Below are 13261 nucleotides of genomic sequence, written 5' to 3' on the forward strand. Positions count from 1 at the left end.
AGTGCCCCATGGTGGCAATGGGGTTTTGGTATGGGCAGGCATAAGCTACGGACATTAACACAATTGCATTTTATCGATGGCAATTTTAATGCACAGAGATACCGTGATGAGATCCTGAGGCCCATTGTCGTGCAATTCATCCACCGCCATCACCTTATGTTTCAGCATGATAATACATGGCCCCATGTAGCAAGGATCTGTACACAATTCATGGAAGCTGATCATTTCCCAGTTCTTCCATGGCCTGCATACTCACCAGACATGTCACCCATTGAGCATGTTTGGGATGCTCTGGATCGATGTGTATGACAGCGTGTTCCAATTCCCGCCAATATCCAGCAACTTTGCACAGCCATTGAAGAGGAGTGGAACAACATTCCACAGGCCACAATCAACAGCCTGATCAACTCTATGCGAAGGAGATGTGCCGCGCTGCATGAGGCAAATGGTGATCCCACCAGATACTGACTGGTTTTCTGATCCACGTCCCTACCTTTTTCTAAAGGTAACTGTGACCAACAGACCCATATCTGTATTCCCAGTTGTGAAATCCATAGATTAGGGCCTAATTCATTTATTTCAATTGACTGATTTCTTTATATGATCTGTAACTGTAAAATCTTAGAAATTGTTACATGTTGCATTTATATTTTGGTTCACTATATATACACTACCGGTCAAAAGTTTTAGAACACCTACTCATTCAAGGGTTTTTCTTTATTTTTACTATTTTCTACATTGTAGAGTAATAGTGAAGACATCAAAACTGTGAAATAACGCATATGGAATAAAAAAGGGTTAAACAAATCAAAATATATTTTCTATTTGAGATTCTTCAAATACCTTTGCTTTGATGACAGCTTTGCACAATTTTGGCATTCTCTCAACCAGCTTCATGAGGTAGTCACCTGGAATGCATTTCAATTAACAGGTGTGCCTTGTTAAAAGTTAATTTGTGGTATTTCTTTCCTTCTTAATGCTTTTGAGCCAATCAGTAGTGTTGTGACAAGGAAGTGGGGTATACAGAAGATAGCCCTATTTGGTAAAAGACAAAGTCCATATTATGGCAAGAACAGCTAAAATAAGCAAAGAGAAACGACAGTCCATCATTACTTTAAGACATGAAGGTCAGTCAATACGGAAAATTTCAAGAACTTTAAAAGTTTCTTCAAGTGCAGTCGCAAAAACCATCAAGCGCTATGATGAAACTGGCACTCATGAGGACCGCCACAGGAATGGAAGACCCAGAGTTACCTCTGCTGCAGAGGATAAGTTAATTAGAGTTACCAGCCTCAGAAATTGCAGCCCAAATAAATGCTTCACAGAGTTCAAGTAACAGACACATCTCAACGTCAACTATTCAGAGGAGACTGTGTGAATCAGGCCTTCATGGTCAAATTGCTTCAAAGAAACCACTACTAAAGGACACCAATAAGAAGAAGAGACTTGTTGGGCCAAGAATTAAGAGCAATGGACATTAGACCGGTGGAAATGTGTCCTTTGGGCTGGAGTCCAAATTGGAGATTTTTGGTTCCAACCGCCTTGTCTTTGTGAGATGCGGTGGGGGTGAACGGATGATCTCTGCATGTATATTTCCCACCGTAAAGCATGGAGGAGGAGGTGTTATGGTGTGGGGGTGCTTTGCTGGTGACACTGTCTGTGATTTATTTAGAATTCAAGGCACACTTAACCAGCATGGCTACCACAGCATTCTGCAGTGATATGCCATCCCATCTGGTTTGAACTTAGTGGGACTATCATTTGTTTTTCAACAAGACAATGACCCAACACACCTCCAGGCTGTGTAATGGCTATTTTACCAAGAAAGAGAGTGATGGAGTGCTGCATCCGATGACCTGGCCTCCACAATCCCCCGACCTCAACCAAATTGAGATGGTTTGGGATGAATCGGACCGCAGAGTGAAGGAAAAGCAGCCAACAAGTGCTCAGCATATGTGGGAACTCCTTCAAGACTGTTGGAAAAGCATTCCAGGTGAAGCTGGTTGAGAGAATGCCAAGAGTGGTTACTACATGATTTAATGTGTTATTTCATAGTTTTGATGTCTTCACTATTATTCTACAATGTAGAACATAGTAAAAAATCTAGGAAAACCGTTGAATGAGTAGGTGTTCTAAAACTTTTGACCGGTAGTGTGTATATACAGTGGGGAGAACAAGTATTTGATACACTGCCGATTTTGCAGGTTTTCGTACTTACAAAGCATGTAGAGGTCTGTAATTTTTATCATAGGTACACTTCAACTGTGAGAGACGGAATCTAAAACAAAAATCCAGAAAATCACATTGTATGATTTTTAAGTAATTCATTTGCATTTTATTGCATGACATAAGTATTTGATCACCTACCAACCAGTAAGAATTCCGGCTCTCACAGACCTGTTAGTTTTTCTTTAAGAAGCCCTCCTGTTCTCCACTCATTACCTGTATTAACTGCACCTGTTTGAACTCGTTACCTGTATAAAAGACACCTGTCCACACACTCAATCAAACAGACTCCAACCTCTCCACAATGGCCAAGACCAGAGAGTTGTGTAAGGACATCAGGGATACAATTGTAGACCTGCACAAGGCTGGGATGGGCTACAGGACAATAGGCAAGCAGCTTGGTGAGAAGGCAACAACTGTTGGCGCAATTATTAGAAAATGGAAGAAGTTCAAGATGACGGTCAATCACCCTCGGTCTGGGGCTCCATGCAAGATCTCACCTCGTGGGGCATCAATGATCATGAGGAAGGTGAGGGATCAGCCCAGAACTACACGGCAGGACCTGGTCAATGACCTGAAGAGAGCTGGGACCACAGTCTCAAAGAAAACCATTAGTAACACACTACGCCGTCATGGATTAAAATCCTGCAGCACACGCAAGGTCCCCCTGCTCAAGCCAGCGCATGTCCAGGCCCGTCTGAAGTTTGCCAGTGACCATCTGGATGATCCAGAGGAGGAATGGGAGAAGGTCATGTGGTCTGATGAGACAAAAATAGAGCTTTTTGGTCTAAACTCCACTCGCCGTGTTTGGAGGAAGAAGAAGGATGAGTACAACCCCAAGAACACCATCCCAACCATGAAGCATGGAGGTGGAAACATCATTCTTTGGGGATGCTTTTCTGCAAAGGGGACAGGACGACTGCACCGTATTGAGGGGAGGATAGATGGGGCCATGTATCGCGAGATCTTGGCCAACAACCTCCTTCCCTCAGTAAGAGCATTGAAGATGGGTCGTGGCTGGGGGAACCCGAAACACACAGCCAGAATGATGGAGACCACTGTGTTCTTGGGGACCTTCAATGCTTCAGAAATGTTTTGGTACCCTTCCCCAGATCTGTGCCTCGACACAATCCTGTCTCAGAGCTCTACGGACAATTCCTTTGACCTCATGGCTTGGCTTTTGCTCTGACATGCACTGTCAACTGTGGAACCTTATATAGACAGGTGTGTGCCTTTCCAAATCATGTCCAATCAATTGAATTCACCACAGGTGGACTCCAATCAAGTTCTCAAGGATGATCAATGGAAACAGGATGCACCTGAGCTCAATTTTGAGTCTCATAGCAAAGGGTCTGAACACTTATGTAAATAAGGTATTTCTGTTTTTTATTGTTAATAAATTAGCTAACATTTCTAAAATTCTGTTTTCGCTTCATCATTATGGGGTATTATGTGTAGATTGATCAGGAAAAAATGTAATTCAATCCATTTTAGAATAAGGCTTTAATGTAACAAAATTTGGAAAAAGTCAAGGGGTCTCAATATTTTCCGAATGCACTGTATATGTTAGAGTCACCTTTGGCAGCGATTACAGCTGTGAGTCTTTCTGGGTAAGTCTCTAAGAGCTTTGCACACCTGGATTGTACAATATTTGCACTTTATTCTTTTAAAAATTCTTCAAGCTCTGTCAAGTTGGTTGTAGATTTTCAAACTGATTTAAGTAAAAACTGTAATTAGGCCACTCAGGAACATTCAATGGCGTCTTGGTAAGCAACTCCAATGGCCTTGTGTTTTAGGTTATTGTCCTGCTGAAAGGTGAATTTGTTTCCCAGTGTCTGTTGGAAAGCAGACTGAACCAGGTTTTCCTCTAGGATTTTGACTGTGCTTAGCTCTATTCCATTTAATTTTATCCTAAAAAAAGTCCCTAGTCCTTGCCGATGGCAAGCATACCCATAACATGATGCAGCCACCAGCATGCTTGAAAATATGAAGAGTGGTACTCTATGATGTGTTGTGTTGAATTTGCCCTTAAAACATAACACTTTGTATTCAGGACATCAAATTAATTTCTTTGCCACATCTTTTGCTGTTTTACTTTAGGATGAATGTTTTGGGATATTTTTCTATTCTGTACAGGCTGCGTTCTTTTCACTCTGTCATTTAGGTTAGTATTGTGGAGTAATTACAATGTTGTTGATCCATCCTAATTTTTCTCCTATTAGACATTAAACTCTGTAACTGTTTTAAAGTCACCACTGGCCTCATGGTGAAATCCCTGAGGGATTTCCCTCCTCTCCAGCAACTGAGTTAGGAAGTACGCCTGTATCTTTGTAGTGACTGGGTGTATTGATACACTATCCAAAGTGTAATTAATAACTTCACCATGCTCAAAGGGATATTCAATGTCTGCTTTTGTTATTTTTACCCATCTACCAATAGGTGCCCCTCTTTGCGAGGCATTGGAAAACCTCCCTGGTCTTTGTGGTTGAATCTGTGTTTGAAATTCACTGCTCGACTGAGGGACCTTACAGATAATTATATATGTGGGGTACAGAGATGAGGTAGTCATTCAAAAATCATGTTTAACACTATTATTGCACACAGAGTGAGTCCATGCAATTTATTATGTGACTTGTTAAGCAAAGTTTTACTCCTGAACTTATTTAGGCTTGCCATAACAAAGGGGTTGAATTCTTATTGACTCAAGACATTTCAGTATTTAATTTTTAATTTAATTTGTAAAAATGTCTAAAAACATAATTCCACTTTGACATGATGGGGTATTGTGTGTAGGCCAATCACACAAAATCTCAATTTAATCCATTTTAAATTCAGGCTGTAACACAACAAAGTATGGAAAAAGTCAAGGGGTGTGAATATTTTCTGAAGGCGCAGTACAGTAATGTATATGCTCTCATGGTGAGGAGGAAGATCTAAGGATAGACAAAGTTACTATGAAGATTTATGAAGGATAAATATTTGCCTCTTCAAATCAAGTGTTAAAGCCCTGACACAGGGCCTTATTCAATAAACCTTGTACAGCATCCAAATATTATTGAGACGCAGCCAAACAGTATTCCTCCCACACCGTTAGAATTGTTATACAATAATACAATAAATGCAACCATATTTTATACATGATTTATTAACAGATCTGAAGGCAGATTTTGCTCTGACAGTCTTCATTTAATGCACCCTGTACAGTTTCCCTGATGGTATGGGTTAAAATTCTAATAACAGTGGGTGGTCACAGTCTCTTTAAATCATCTTGCAATTCTAGATGTGGCCCTGGTTTGCTTATACAGTTTCTAATGTATCTAATGGTGAATCCTATATGTCTTTATATAGAATACTGGAAATCCCTCCAACATAGGCTTATCCCCATCAAAGGGTTAATCGGGTATGTTTGGGGGACACCAGCACTTTCCAGGTCTCTAGGGAATTACCTGCATTGACTCAGTCTGTAGGTACTTCACACATCCTTCAGGCACTTTAAGATTAAATAACCTATGATCAGTGAGCCCTTCAAGTTCATGGCTTCCATGCGAGTCGAGTCCAGCTCGATCAGAGACCTCATACCTTTCAAGTATTGTCCTTGTCAAGGTAATTAATTTATTAAGAAGGCAGTTTCCCGGTCACAGATTAAGTTTAGTCCTGGACTAAAAAGCAACTTTCAAGCAATTTTTATTCCTCTTGTGTTATTGAAAATGGCTCGTAAGTAAGCATTTCGGCGCATGTGACAAATACAATTTGATTTGATTTCATGGCGATTGTACATTGACCATGCTTTTATTCCAGGACTAGGTTTAATCTGTGCCCTGAGAAACCGCCCCAAATGTCTGAACGTACTTTGTCTCTCTTGCATCAAATTCCTTCACCGATGCACTTAGTTGTCTCGATAGTCCATTCATAATATCCTAATTTCTGTCACGCAAACTCACAGCACCCAGGCTAAATGAATGAACGGTGTGACTGGAGTCTTGGATGTCAAAGGTTAGACAGGGGACAATACCAAGCAGTAGGCCTAGTTCTCTAACTTAACTTCCCAGTTAGCCAGTTAGCACCCTGAAGTGACAAAAAGGACACTGTCTCAACAGCTCTAATTCTGGGGTGATAATCAGCAAGTCCTCTCTGCGTCCCAAAGGGTATCCGATTTCATAGTGCACTACTTTTGATCAGAGCACTACGGGCCCTGGTCAAAAGTAGTGCACTACATAGGGAATAGGGTGCCATTTGGGATCCTAGCCCTCCTGTCCTAAGACCGGAGGCTGAGGTCCGTGGGACTGAGAACGACAGTCCAGTGACCACGACTGCCTGTGTGCCACAACTGACAGCCAAATGTCAGGTTACTCATGTGGAACTAAGGCCCTGGGGGTGTCTTAGCAGGAAACAATGTTTGCATCACAAACGGAACCCTATTCCCTACATAGCCCATAGTGCTCTGGTCAAAAGTAGTGCACGATGTAGGGAATAGGGTGCCATTTGTGATGCATGCAATGTGTTGGCCTGAATTTCCTGCCATGCATGGCGTCAGGAAAGCTGAAGGAATATGTTGTGGGCAGAGCTGATAATGGACCTAATTTACACCTCCAATAATGTATCCTAAAATATACATTTATCTCAAGGGGCTAATATTGATTTCTCTACTGATAATACATTAACTAGTAGAGGTGCTGAGGGTGCTGCAGCAGCACCAACAGAAGAATCGGACAACAACAAAAACAGATTTGTTTATTTTTCTTTTTTTTTGAAGAAAATATATGTTCTCACAAAAGTAGTGCACTGGGCCTTTACTAGTCCTGTATTAGAGGACTCATATAGCCGTCTGTAATATGATCAACCACTTCAGTAGTTGCATTGCAGAGTTCTCCATAATAGGCCTATTCATCTATAGATTCTAGTCTTCTGAAACTAAACATATTGGAATATTCCCTCTGCAGTGACCTTAATTGAGTTTACTATGGACTAATTAATTATGAAATAATTGACATATTGACGTGTTTCCACATTACTGTTGACACTGATAGGCTATGCTTAAGCCACCTATTGTTCGATCTAATCGCCATGCGTAAAAGCGCGCGTAATTTATGCAGCAAATATTATTTATAGATTTAAAGATTACGCACGAATGAATCATTATGTTGTGGCCAATTTAAACTGTGAGAATGACTGACAGCTTGGGTTTGGTCACCAACCATGCTTGTGAATTGCTCTGCATAAAATGCCCTGACTTCGTGTCGGTGTCACGCAAGAGGGCCCACCCAGATCAGCATGGTATAAATGCAGCATCGGATTGGGTCTGGAAGTCTGTCACGAATAACTGCGCTTCTATTGCCACTTGGAAATTTTGCGTCCAGGGGAGAGTTCGAAAGCCTATTTCCTCCGTAGAGATGTCCGGATTTTATATGAACAACGTTTGCCAATTTGTTTTTTTTACCTACCTTGTGCTTTTTTCTTACATTTCTGTAACCACTTCAGTAAGTTTTGATTTAACCGAACTTGGAAATAAAGTTGCGAAAATTAAAGTTAATCAAAGAGGGAATCTTTGGGCGACAGGTGAGGCATGCGAAGGCTATTCTCAATCTCATCCACAACACAACATACAATTGTGAAAGTAAAATCTGGCAATTACATATATTTGTATTCCTATTTACAACAATGGATTAAGTCTAACTCTTATCAAAGAAAGCTATATTTACTCTTTCAAAATATAGACTTTCAACATGTTAGGAAATATTTAATTTCACTTGAGAATCAAATTACACTTACCAAACTATTATTTTATCTTACCTCCAAGGTCATTTTATGGGCAAGAAGAGTGTCATGGATAGCCCTCTGCTCCAGTCTCCGGATGGGCAGGCTGTGGATGCGTTCGAGGTCGCCTTGAGTCACGGGATGGGAAACCTCTTCCAAGATGTGCTGAGGGTTGCGTTGCAAGCCCAACTCAGAGAGGACACAGAGAACGGCTCTAAAAACCAGGTGAGCTATCAACAACACCGACCTGTATATGACCATAGTGGATTTATCTGTACATTTTAAAATGAGATTATCTTGTGTCAAAAATGCATTGTTTAATGGCATTATCTTAACCAGGTGAGCCTCAACTGGTCTGACAAGAGATTTAACTGTGAAGTAGAAAATACATGTCTAATGCATTATTTAATGGCATTCTCTTAATATCCCATAGGAGACTGGATTGTTGATGAAGATATTAGAGAGCTACATTCAAAACAACAGAAAGTGATGCAGAAGTCTATCATAATGTTACTTATAACCAAGCAGAAGTCATCCAGTCTATGTCTATAAAGGTTTTGGTCAATATGGAATCAAATCTCTTATGCTATAAAATGATTGTAACATGTCTGTTCAGTTTACAGTTTACCAAAATGCCATTTGCAATGTCACTGGATCCAAAATGAGGGGTGAATCAAATGTACATGTGTATTTATCGTTTTTGAAGATGTGCTGCATTGTATTGTTGATATTAAATTATTTATATTCAATAAAACCAATTATTTGCAAATTCTTTGACATTTACCGTACATTAAATTGTTAAAAGGTTCCAAAAAGGAAAAGTTAAGGTTTTCATACTTGAGGTATGAACAATTTATCAGGGTTGCAGAGTATATGTCCTGTATACTCCAGGGAATTGTAAGAAAGGAATCCTATAGTTTTACTGACAAAAATAATGGATCGTTCCTTCATAGCCTACACACATAGACCAAAAACTAAGGGGAAGGCAGCATACCATCGTAATAATCACTCTACAATGTGAAATTACAGGCATGATATCAACAGACACTTCAGAAGATCAATTAAGTTATCTAATAACACAGAGAGGTATGAACAAGACCCATTCTTCACTTAAAATCCTCTCATTGCTGCCTGTGGACTGGAAGAGTAGCCTACTAATAGACTTCATTCTCATGTTTGTCTCCTGAAGCTTTCATTGAGGAGACAGAGAGAACACTCCAGATTGATCTGACTAATAAATAACTTTTTCTTTTTTAATACAAGGATTCTGTACTTGAGAATAGATTAAATCACATTATCACCATATTGCTCTGACTAATAAATACATGTTTTGATTATGTCCTTGAGAATAGAATATTAAGTGAAATCACATTATGTTGTGGAAACAGGGTTTATTAAAAATGCACAAAACAGTACAAGTGGATAGATATTAATTCTGTCCGTTTCTGCCCCCTTTAACACTGATATTGACAGATATTCCATAGGGGCCTATACCACATTACTTTAGTCAGCCAGGGAAGAGAAGCTTCACTTTTCCTCAGGCTATAGCAGGACTGAGAAATCAACAGATTGTACTCACAGCGTGAGTGAGAGAAAATAACTTGCTTTTAATGCGAGCAAATATAACAAGTGTGTACTAAAAATCAAGTTGAAGCAAGCAACACTTACTTACATAAACACTACATGTGGGCGCCTTACATAAATACTGTATATTCATGATTTAATGTTTAAATATTTTCTTGGCTTTTTTGCATGAAGGGATGATCTCTGGCCTTCTCAATCAATAATGGCAATGTAATGTATTTCACCTTTATTGCCCTGAGACAATCCACTGTATTATAAACTGAACTAATAACATTAGCCAACTATATTTCAATGACTTTTACCAATATGTTCTGCCAGTCATGACAGTTCCTGTAGGCAGGGTATCTAATTTTTCCAAGCTGTTATTTGTTCTGTGTAGCTTACTTGACTGAAACTCTATACGTCAATAATGAAACATTTACTAGTGTGTGGCCTGTTGATGTGTAATACATTCAACTTTGGTAACACATACATGACTCACAAACAAACAGGGCTTACACTGTGCATATGAAGGCTGACTCAATGTATATACTGTATATTTGGGATTTAAAAGGAGTCTATCCAGGTTCCTGGAAACTGACAGTGTGGGGTTTAAGTAGTTTTATGGACATTTACCGTACACAACATCTAATACATGTAGATGTTAGGAACAAATGGTAGCCAATAGCCACATTTCCCCATCTCACACTATGGGTGCTTGAGCATTCAGTAAGGTCTGCACCCAGGGTCTGCTCACTCCCACCACACATCCGTCACTTCAGTTCAGACCCACTTCGGACTTTCTGTTCACGCTCAAAAACAAAGCTGAGAACACACCTGTTTAGGATTCCTTTTAAATAACCCAATGGCGTTCTCTCTGATGTCTTCGTGTCCTCACCTGTCTGACTCCTCCTTCATGTCTGATGTTCTATTGTTTTGCCTCTGTATTCGGTGGTTATCTCTCCACAGCTCTGTACCAGGGTTGGGGTCAATTCTATTTCAATTCCAGTCAATTCAGAAAGTAAACGAAATTCCAATTCCATATTTTTCTAATTGAAAAGCATTTGAATGGGAATTTCAGCGTAATTCCTGAATTGACTGGAATAGAAACGGAATTGACCCCAACCCTGTTCTGTACTGTCTGATGTTTGACTTCATTATTTTATCATTACGTTAGGTGACCTCACATGTCCAGAAAGGTGCCTAACAAATAAATGCCATATTCTCAGCACCCAATGTCTGAAAAGCATTCCTACAATCCAGTCAAAAGAGGTCTCTGTAAAATAGAGGTTAGATGATTGATTAGATTAGGATGTTTTTAAATTAAGTATAGTAGATATTGTCCTTGTGTTCTCTTCACAATGTATGAATGTATTTTGTTACTCTCGGTCTTGATTACTTACAGCTGTGTAGTTCTAATACACTAACACCTCTTCTCACATTGTTGTCTCATGTGGTTGATTTATGATTATTCCTCTTCAAATTACAGTTGATTAAAGTTACCCAGTTGTAATTACTGTATATATACTGGGTGGGTCGAACCTGAATGCTGATTGGCTGACACCATGGTATATCAGACCATATACCACGGGTATGACAAAACATTTCTAATTACTTTGGCAACCAGTTTATAATAGCAATAAGGCACCTCGCGGATTTGTGGTATATGGCAAATATACTACAGCTAATGGCTGTATCCAGGCACTCTGTGTTGCATCTGTACATAAGAACAGCCCTTAGCCATGGTATATTGGCCATATACCACACCTCCTCGGGACATATTGCTTAAATATATGACACACAAGTATACATAATATATTATATACATGTAGGGTACACATGAATATTACCATATTTTGCATGGTAACGTGTTGCATAGGGTTATTATTATTATTATTATTATTATTAGCCGTGCATAGCTCCCAGATACACTGTCAGTATGGAGTAGGAGGGGGAATAAATTATCCTACACAGAATTCATTCAGCGATATTGAATTTGGCTATAATCAGTGGCCCCTCAACTAGCCTATGTACATGCATGACACCTCTGGGGAAATGCTTTTACATTTAATTAGGCTATCTCCTCAGAATGATTTGCTAAATCTCGAAGGGTCATCATGATATAATTTGTAGATTAATTTACAGTAAATAAATAAACAAACAATAAACATAGTTTGAATGGTCAGATGAGGTAACACCCAGCCATTTATAGGTTACGGTGTAGCACATCATAGTGTTCATTGTATTTCGTAATGAACAGTTGATTGAATTGAAATGTACTTGTCTTTCCGTGACTAATGGCTCGCACACATCGCACCGACACATCGCACCGAATGTCTCTAGGGTTCGTCTGCCAATCGTTCCGCGCGCTGTGTTTTGACCACCCGCTGTAGACGTCTGACTGCCGACATTTTTCAAGCGGCTCTACATGCAAAATCGGTGCGCACTGCGTTCGCAAATTACGTTCAGAGGTGTTAAGTACTCTCGTCCAGCAACCGCTACTGGTGTGTCTGATCCCTAAGAAGTGCATGACCCTAATGTTTTCAGTGTGGTCATTGAGTAAGTAGTAGGCGGCATCCCTAGTTAGAGTATGACGTGCTAGTCCAGCCCGCCAGCCCCCAACACTAGATCTCCACTGACATATGCTCCTTCTCTCCTTGGGGAAGAGAGATTGAATTTATCATCTCAATGGCCTTTCCTTGCTTCCCACTCACTCCATTACACAAATCCCAGCTTTGCCTTCCTTGCGTGGTAGAAGATACACAGTGATCTGTCTCCTCTGACAGATCATATGCATACACATCTGCTGACATGTCTAGCTGGAGGCTGATAGCATATTAACCAGGCAGACAGACAGCCGAGGAAGCAGTCATTTGCTCTCATGAATGCACTAATGTTGATTGGGTGGACAGCTTTTTTATTAAGAAAGTAAACTATGTCCTTATATCACTTGATAGTAACACAGATATCACATTCATATAGATGCCTCAAAGATAGCCTGTATAAAGCCAATTTAATTTGCTTTTGGAGGATGTCATCATTTTGCAATGTTGGGTTGGCAGATGTATTGTTTTTCTAAATTTGAGTGGAGATATGAAGTGGTTTAAATGTATTTTGAGGCAGTAACTCCCAGCACCACAAACAACATAAGCTTGATAGTGTGTGGTTTAAATTACCACCACAATAAAATTATACTGAAGGAACAGGTGAAGCCATTGAAATGCTGGTGGTGAGAGAGAATAAATCATAATGCTTCTGATAGTGACATCAGTATGATGAGTAGAGTGACTCCAATATAACAACAATTGTACCTGGTTCAAATGCATGTTTGTAAAACAATGATTATAGCATATGCCTGGACAATTTGAATAAAACACCAACAGTTTGTCTTGTTAGTTAGGTCATGATTTCCCGGCCTAAACAGATTTTTTTTAAATACATTTGCTCTTAATACACTCTTGGTGAAAGTTAGCCATAGAGACTTGTTATCATGATGCAAAAATTCATTTGGCTCCCAGCTTATAATACCTATGGCTGACTGATGGATGGATCTAGGTGGCATTTAATAGCTCAATAAAGGAAAGGCTTTAGGCAAGGGCTATAGCCCACAACCTCAGAGATAATGTAGAACCTAAGGTATTCATTCTGTCTTATTTCAAACCATTGATGTTGGCTGTCAGGTAGAGGTCATTCATCTCCCCTTCTAAAGTTGAAGACA

Source organism: Coregonus clupeaformis, chromosome 15, assembly GCF_020615455.1.
Source record: "Coregonus clupeaformis isolate EN_2021a chromosome 15, ASM2061545v1, whole genome shotgun sequence".
Classification (NCBI taxonomy): domain Eukaryota; kingdom Metazoa; phylum Chordata; class Actinopteri; order Salmoniformes; family Salmonidae; genus Coregonus; species Coregonus clupeaformis.